We start from the raw sequence: 9420 nt of genomic DNA, 5'->3' as shown, positions 1-9420 counted from the left end.
AGAATTATAAAATTACACAATGAATATTTATTTGAAAAGTCCAGATAAAATTGATTTTTAATTATTGCGTCTGCTTTCAGTCGATTCTCCTCCTCTTCGAGCCCGAGCAAATGTCTTCGACGGTTACAGTTATCCATTTTACAGGGCAGGCCACTTTTCTGGTTCAATTCGTTCGCCAAAAGGTTAGTCAAAAAATTGCCAACAGTGTTTGAGACAGTTCTAGGATCATTGTCAGAAATTAAAATATGAATTATAGGTACCAATAAAGGCTCCGTGGCTCAGTGGTAGAGCGTCTGTCTAGTAAACAGAAGGTCTTGGGTTCGATCCCCAACGGAGCCTATTTGACTTTTTTGACTTTTGTATTTTGACGAAAAGATTATAAAAGAAAAATTAAAGTTATCTCAAAGAAAAATTTATTTTTTCCTGCATGTTAGATGCTGGCTAGTGTAGGTGGCTGAAGAGTAATCAAGAGCCTTTTTAACTATTCTTTTGGTTACTTACGTTGTCTGTTCTCTGATTTATTTACAAAAAACAACTTTAATCCACTAAAACACGAGTAACAGCAAAAAATGTGGTTTATATTTTAGCTGGTCTCCAATGTAATAATGGTTAAAGAAGCGTACTTTTTCTTGCCTATCACTCAGAGATTAACAAGTCTATTCTTTTGGAACTTGATAATTTTTTCATTCAATTCTGTACGAATTGAATAGATTGCTTATTTAAACTGTCTTTTACAGTCAACCCTCTTTATAGTGAACCCTCTCTATAGTGCCATATTAATGCAATCTACAATAACAAATATTAGTAATTCTCATTAATATATTAATTATAAAATGAATACCCCCTTTAAAATAGGATTACCATCCGTCCCGGATAAAGGAGCCTTGTCCCGGATTTTGTCCCGCAGTTATTTGTTACGGAATGTCCCGATTATCATATTTATTATTATTCAGTAATATGGGATTATGATCAACTATAAAATTATTAAAATTATATTAAATTTGTTTTAAATTCAATATAGCACGTTCTTTAAAAAATGTTTATGAAAATATATTTTTAACCAAGCTATTAAGAAGGAATATCAATTTCTTAAAAAATGTGGAAACGATCATACCAGTAAAGGCATGCTGTGCTATTTGCATTTCTTAATTTTAATGGAAGTCGCTCTGATATAAGGTCTCACACATCATCAAAAAAGCATAAAATATACATATCAACAGCAGCTTGAAAAAATTCTCAATCTATATAACGGCTTAAAATCATATTTTTATATCTCATAAAGACTGCCCTAATCTAATTAGGTATATTTTTTGAATTTTTAATTAAGAATTTTTTCGAAAAACGGTATGGAGAGATTTATCTTTGGTTCGTTCAAGGTCAGTCAACCATATTCAATTAAAAAATATTATATATTAAAAAAAACGAATGCAGCTACAAGTGATGCTTTTAAATCATTAAATGATTAAAAAAATATTATTCAGAAACGATAAGCTAGTTTTTTTCATTCTATTAAAACAAAAACAAAACTCAATAATATGAAAAAATAAATTTCAACGTGAATTGTTGGAAAGAAATTTTAATGTTTTTTATCGCTCCTGTGTATCGTATTTGGGATTGTGGGAAAAAATCTATGGGTAGGAAAGAATAAAACACTTGACTTTTGAATTCCCACATTGCAGGATCGGGTTGTTCGAGGTTCATAGCGGCAACTAACCGGGCCGAGTTTTTGTACAACAAAATTCTACAGAAGCTGTGTTTATCTCACTAGAAGGAATGCAGAGCGTATGTGATGCAATTAATTGTAGTTTGTCCAAGAAATACGAAAAAATTGCGAGAAAATACTGACCACTCCGGCGTCGACAGATGAACTGATAGAAATAATTCAGTTTGTCGACACGGTCAAAAACGAGACGGTCTTCTACCTGAAGGAACGAGTATGCCTTGAAAAAAACAGACTTATCTTTTTGGTGGACTATGCCGTCCTGTCCCCTCAAGAGATTAAGATCAACTCCAAGACCTTCCACTGACATGACCGAATGAACGAGGTCTTTGAAAAGCACGAGGAAAGAGAATCCAGTATCAGGAATTCCTCAGGGTCATTCGCACGTGCAAATAATTTAGAACCGCAAACAAAAGTTCAGCAAGACCTCGAATACTACAGGAGTCAGTTGGACGAGTTCAGACAATGCGGGGACCTGAGCGACGTCAAGAAGTACTTAAAGAAGGCGAAGATAATGGAAGAAAAACTGAACAACACGCAAAACAATAGTTCCCTCACCAAACGACGCAGATTGATCAAATAAATGCGAGGAAGAGCACTACGGGTGGGAGGCTACGAAATACCTTCTTAGAAATGACGATTTGGCGCCCTATCTTAATCTTTACCAACTTGCAACTGAATTCATGGAAAATAAAAAGTTTGATTAAGACATTCTTCAACCCCGGAATGAGAGATCGCCATTGGAATCAGATCTCCGTATTGATTGATTTCACTGTGGATTCCAACGACTCGGAATTCAATCTCAAATACGTTATTTTGTTGGGCGTGGAAAACTTTATTGGTCAATTCTAACTCATATCTGAGGCAGCTGGAAGGGAATATGCCCTCAAGAAGGCAATTCAGAAGATGATTGGAGAATGGGCGGAGGTACTCGATTGGTAAATCAACTCCCAGATTGAGTACACGGTGATTCCCTACAGAGAGTCGGGTACGCACATTATATCCGCAATCGACAACCAGCTTGTCAAGACTCAGACCATTCTCCTTTAATCAAACCCTTCGAACAGCAAATCAAGTCTGTTTGTTTCTATAGTTCAGAGAATGGGAACACACTATCATTCTTATTCAGGACATTCTCGACGAGTGGCTCAGTGTCCAGTCCACTTTGCTTTACTTGAAGGCCATTTTCAGTTCTCTCGACATTAAGGCACAAATGCACGAAGAAGGAAGGCGTTTTACGAGCGTGGACAAAACATGGCGGGATGTCATGAAGCAAGTTATGGCAGACAGACGGACACTCTCGGTTGTCAAAATAAACAACATGCTCACCAAACTAATAAAGTCGAACGAACTTTTGGAGCTAATTTTGAAAGTAGGCATGGCACTGATATTCAAGGGACTTAACGAATACTTGGAAACTTATTTTCCCCGCTTCTTCTTGTCAAACGACGAATTACTGAAAATTCTATCAGAACCAAAGACCCCACTAGGCAATGCGAATAATAACATTGACAGAGTCCAGCCCCACCTCAAAAAGTGTTTCGAGGGAATTGCTCGACTGGAATTCACTGATACTCAGGACGTGACTCACATGTACAGTTCAGAGAACGAGAAAGTGAAACTCAATCAAACCATTTCTACAGCTAAAGTCAAGGGACAAATAGAAAAGTGATTTCTTGTGTTGGAGACGGCAATGATTGTGTCTGTCAAGAAAGCAGTGGTGGAGTCGATTGACTCATATTTGACGACTAATCGGATTTGTTGGGTTTGGGAGTGACGGGACAGACTTCAATGTATTATTGGACTTGTAAGGTGCACGAGGCTATCAGAGGAGGAGAGACTGTAATATTGTGGACTGACATATATAAGCCAATATCAAGCTCTGATTATGCTGGATATCACGCCAGGGATGTCGTGAGCAGTCTTATTAACAAAAACGTCGATACAATTACGAATTAATACAAAATATGTTACTCAAAGGACGAGAATGTGATGATTCGGATCATCAACTCATGCCTCAAATATAAATACGAATACCTCGGGAAAAGTGGGTGACTGGTGATCACTCCACTCACTGATTGGTGCTACAAAACTCTCTTTGGTCCACTCCAATTATACTTGGGGGAGAACCTGAAAGCCATGCAGGGACTGGGAAGACCGAGACTGTCAAGGATATAGCAAAAGCAATCGCCAAACAGTTCAACTGCTCAGATAGTCTTGACTACACGCAAGTTTTTAATTCAACTTGACGAATCAGTTGTCGTTGATAACCAGTCAATGTTGATGGTAAGGTATTACTTTTTATAAATACTTTTTATAGTCAATTAAGTCAACACTGTCAAGCGGAGCTGATGAAATCCCAAATAATTCTTTTAAAGAATCTTGGAATTTACAATCATTCTATCAACAAAAACAGTATTTATTTTCTGTGAAAAATGGCCCATCTACGCCCAACCCTTAAACCGGGAAACTTGAAAGTACTGGAAAACTTGTTTTCTCGGAATAACAAGGGCTATCTGATAAGCCTTTCCAACACGGATTAAAAGAAGGAAGATTTACTCTGACACACTTATCCAATTTGACTAGTTTTATCCAGGAAAAATTTTCACAAAATTTCGGTCTCTAAAATACAGTTTTCTTTAATATTGACATAAAAAAGCTCTCGATTCAGTGTCGATAAAAATTTTTATTCGGAAGATATTTATATCTAAATTTCCAGCCAATCTTAAACTGTGGATATCAAAATTCTTAGTAATCGGAGAGGACAATCGAGTTTAAAATCACCTCTTCAATCTTTTTACTGCCGACCTGCCTCTGCCAGATAACGAAAATGATATTTTGATTTTCTAAAGATCGAGACATTCTGGCTGCTTCGTCAAGGCTAAGACAAAACGAAATTCCGTTTTATTCAAAGACCACCAAAGGTCGGTTCTTCTCTCCACACGTGGACAACGTCTCCAGAATCCTAATATCTCTCCAGAATTCGAAAGGAAGACCAACGTATTAAAGTGTTTCTCTGAATTTTGGAAATTTGGCAAGCACCCAGTACTTGATGTCTATACAATCAGCACATCGGGCTTTGTTTTTTGTCTGCATGCATGGTACAGGGCAACTCTATTTCCTAGTCCAATAAACAGAAGATTGAGGCGACCCTGAAAAGAGCTTTGGACAAAAGGCAAACTTTCGACTCCTACAACCATGGAGGACCTCTTGATGCTATATGGACAATCAGATGAAGAAATGAAGACAAGACCCACACTACACTACGTATCCTTGTTCGTGTAGAAAATGTTAATAATTGAATGCATATATCCAAATTTTAATCAAAGTTATCAATAAAACTAAAGGAAACAACATTTTTCGTGAATACTCCACTAATTAAAATGAAGATTCTTTTAGTTTACTTTTACATACCGAAATAAGCTGGTTATCCAAGGGAAATTGTTAAAAATTTATATAAAGTAATAAATGATATTAATTGGAAAATAAACAGGTTAAATCATTTTAAATAACTAAAGACTTCTTGAGAGGCCTTGGAGAGTATATTAATTAATATACCAGACGATCCACACAAGCCCGAAAATCGTTTGTTTCTTGTTGACAGGTCTCAGATGTTTTTACTTTGGAAGAAACACGGTTAATGCAGTTTTCTAGTTCTGTTCGAAAGCCAAGGCACTGAGAGGATTCTCTGTACTTTTCCCTAAGCATTTGAAAAGGGTCCTAACGATGCTTAATTCTATAAAAGTTTACTTTTAGTTCTTCGTCCCCCTACATTAAATCATTAAATAGGTACCATAAGAAAAACTAACACGAATATATAATTTATTTAAAATAATATTCAATTATAAAAATAGTTGAATTAAATATATTTAAAAATAGTTCATTTTTAATAAATAATTATGTGCATAAATTTTAGATTTCCAGCGGTCCCCAAGGTTTCAAATTATTATTATTATTTGCAACATACGTAGAATCATATTAGTTATAATTTTACTCGTGCAGCATTAAAAACAATCCTTTGAACCAGCCTCCTCCAACCTCCTCTGTCGTGAGCGAGTTTCCTCAGCTCGTCCAGATCCTCACCACTCCTTAGCCTTTTCTTCACACATTTCAGGTCTCCGTCAAGTGTTTCCGGCAGCGTAACACGTGGACGTCCACGGAAGCTCGATCCCTCTTTCAGGAAGTAGCCCTCCATTGCTATGTTAGCTGGGGCAAGCATGTCCATTCGTAGAATATGGCCAAATAACCTCCACCGCATATTAACGATTTCCACACTCAGAGGGCCAGTTCTGCATCTATTGTATAGCGATTCCTGGTTGATTCTTATAGGCCAGTTCAATCCCAGTAGGGATCTAAGTTGCCTGCGGTGAAAAGAATCGAGTCCACGTTGTTCAGTACTAGACATTCCCCAGGTCGCCGAATTATATGTCAGGATTGGTTTGACAAAGGCTTCATACATCCTCAGACGAAGTGACGTACAGAGTCGTCGTTTGCCGATCCACTCTTTCTTTATCTTGTTCATCGTGGCCCAAGCGAGAGCCTTTCTTCTGACAATATCATGGCCGTCCCCAAGTAGAGAACCAAGTTTGTTCGTTTTGCGCCAGGCTTCACTTGAGCTGCTCTCCATCCTCATGATTTCAACGATGTCGGTTTTTCCAACGTTCATTTTAAGGAACCATCTGTTCAGCTCAGCAGGTGCCACTTCAAGGAGTCGAAGTAAGGCCGATTTGTCGTCTGACACGAAGTCGACGTCATCTGCATATACAATTTCGACGATATTGCCAGCATAGAATTTTCGAAGGTCTCGTAGTGCCGTCTCCAGATAGATCACGAATAGCAACGGCGAGAGGGCGTCTCCCTGAGGGGTACCGACGTTGCACGTGAATTCACGGGAAAACGCCGTGCCGACCCGCACCTTGAGCTTTGTGTTCGATAGTAGTACTCTTATCATATTGACAGAGTCAGGGTCCAGGAATTGTTCCAGTATTTTGAGGAGTAGACCACGGCGTACCGTGTCAAAGGCCCTAGACAGGTCTATTCCCAGGACTGTTGTTGCACTTTTGTATCTCTGGGTGATAGCGCAGTACCACTTGTGGGCCCAAACAGCATCGGCGGTGGATCTTCCTGTCCTAAATCCACTATGACTCGGGGATAGATAGTTGTCCACTTGTTCTCTTATTCGGTTCAGTGTAACTAATCCCAAAAGTTTCCGTAAGGTGTTTAGCAAGATTATAGGGCGTAGATTTTCGACAGGCCCAGCCTGCTTGTTAGGCTTTTGGATCGGTATTAATAATCCGGAATCAAGACCGAGGAATTCCTTTTTCATAAACATACCATTGAGTAGCTCCGCCAGTTTGTCTGTTAGTGCAGGCGGTCCGTATTTAAACAGTTCTGAATTTATTCCATCCGGTCCAGAGGAGCGGCCATTTTTAAGTTTGGCTATTGCAGTTGATACTTCACCGGTGGTGATAGGTAGGCTGAGATGAGTGGTGTATCCGCTGGTGTAATCGGATATTTCTCCGTGAGCGGTTAATATACTCTCGAAATACGAGGCTATATATTCAGCCTGCTCTTTGGGATTTGTGATGAATCTTCCATTGCTGTCATGGATTTTGAGTTTGTTAGTTTGTTTTTTCCTGTTGAGTAGGCGGATTGCCGTAAACATTTTTGAAGAGTCCTTTAGCTGTTCAATTCCTGCAGCTATTAAGTCGAGTTTGTTAGTGAAGTTTGTCTTGTTCAACATTTTGATTTTTTTCTGGGTAGATGAACGTCTATTCTGTAAGATTTGTTTCTTCTTCGGATCAGATGTGTTTTCCAGTTGTAGTCTTAGCTCCTTTTGTTCTTTGATGAGGGCAGGGAGATCAGAGTGTATACCTTTGTTGCATAGTACTTGCGACCGAAGGCCAATTGCCTCGTCGGCTGCCAAGAGGATCCCTTTCATTGTCTCCGCCCAGGCACCTCCTGGAGAAAGTTCGGCATTTATGTTTCCAAGAGATTTCATGATTGACAGTTGGTAGTTGTCTCTGACCAGCGTAGATGAGCACAGTTGTTCGATTTTATGCCTTATCCTTACATCAGCGTTGGGCCCCCTTCGTCGTAGGTCAATTGATGTCTTCATAGCAAACTTGGCAGAGACAATTTTATGATCACTGTAAGTAGCTGCACCTCCATAAGACCTTGAGTCTCGGAGAAGCGATTTTTCCCCGGCTCGACAGACGATGTAGTCAATTTGGTTGAAAATGTTGACGGACCCTGCGGTCGATGAGGGTCGTTGGCCAGTCCACGTCGTTTTGTGACGCGCGGATGCTGGAAACCGGTGTTGCATAGGAATAGGTCAAGACCCGACAGAATTCAGCTAGAACAGTTCCTGGATAGTTTCTGATTCCTCTTCCGTGATGGCCAATAAAACTTTCGTTTCCCTTACGGGTTCCAACTTTCGCATTCCAGTCCCCGGCAACAAACAGAAAGTACGAAGAACCGAGGTCTGTTAATGTCCTTCCTAATTCCTCATAGAAGATATCAAGTTCTTCTGGATTTTTTTGAATACGTCCACTGTGTGGCGCGTAGACATTGACAATTGACGTGAGTCTCCTCGACTTGCTGCTTGAGATTGTACGTAGTTGTAAGACGCTGATCCTATCGCTGACTTTCCAATATCGATATAGTCTGGAGGTGTGGTTCTTGTGTATTGCGAATCCTTGTCCATAATGTATAGATTCTGAGGGAAGCAGTATTAGGCGATAATTTCCGTGTATTTCGTCTATAGGTTGACATGTAGTATATATAGGTTGACTTTCACTGCTTACCGAAACCAGAAAATCCTATGATTTTGGCGACATGGGGTTTCTCAATTTCATTGAGGGTATCGAAATTGAAGAGTTTAAAATATAAAAACCAAACATTACTGTGATCGACGATACTCATTTCAACAAGATTTACAAAAAATATATCAAATGTATTTGTGGAACTACCCTGTACAACAAACTCGACTTATTATGGATGTTTTACTTTTAGCTATTTTTGTGAGGCTTTTTCTTCTAAACAAAGTCAATCTCTACCAAACAGTCGAAGGTTTCAAATCTGATTATATATAATAAAAAATTAGGAATAAAAATTATAAAATATAAAAAATCAAATTTTTATTAATGAAATTTTATAATAATTCAAAAAAAATAAATAATCAAATTAATTTAAATATCTCGTTGTGGATTGTTGTGGTCACTAAACTAATTAAGAAATCTATATGTATTTAAATTCACAAATTAATCATCAAAGTTTTATTAAATAAATGCAAAACTACACACGAAATTCTCAACTAGAAAATCTTTTAACATACATTAAAACAGAAACCGAACAATCTCTCCAACATGTAACCAAATTTGTCATTTCTGTAGGAAAACATGGGCTTTCTTAAAGCTGATGCATCACTGGTCAAATTCGAAAGAAATAAAATAAAAAATGCAGCAAAAAAATATTTTTCTCTCAACATTGGGCACTTTTTAGACGATTCCGAATCCGACAAAATCCTGGCATTTTTTAAAAAATAAATCCTAGTCATGTAATTTAAGTAAAAAATCGGAAAGATTGTCAAATTCTGAGCTTTGTAGACTTTTATCGTCACTAATCGACATATGGAATTGTCAGCAAATAGAAACGAAACTACGTGTTATGGATGCTCCACATCAGCATACAATTGTATT

The 9420-nt window shown here is 38.1% G+C and overlaps 1 non-coding gene across 1 annotated transcript; it reads left to right on the top strand.

The window, feature by feature from the left end:
• The first annotated feature begins 267 nt into the window (after positions 1 to 267).
• Positions 268 to 339, top strand: Trnat-agu. Its single transcript has one exon. It is a non-coding gene; the product is annotated as a tRNA-Thr (tRNA).
• Positions 340 to 9420: the final 9081 nt, after the last annotated feature.

The sequence above is a fragment of the Octopus sinensis genome, unplaced genomic scaffold (genome assembly GCF_006345805.1).
Source record: "Octopus sinensis unplaced genomic scaffold, ASM634580v1 Contig18957, whole genome shotgun sequence".
Taxonomy (NCBI): domain Eukaryota; kingdom Metazoa; phylum Mollusca; class Cephalopoda; order Octopoda; family Octopodidae; genus Octopus; species Octopus sinensis.
This window is presented reverse-complemented; position numbering and strand designations above follow the sequence as displayed.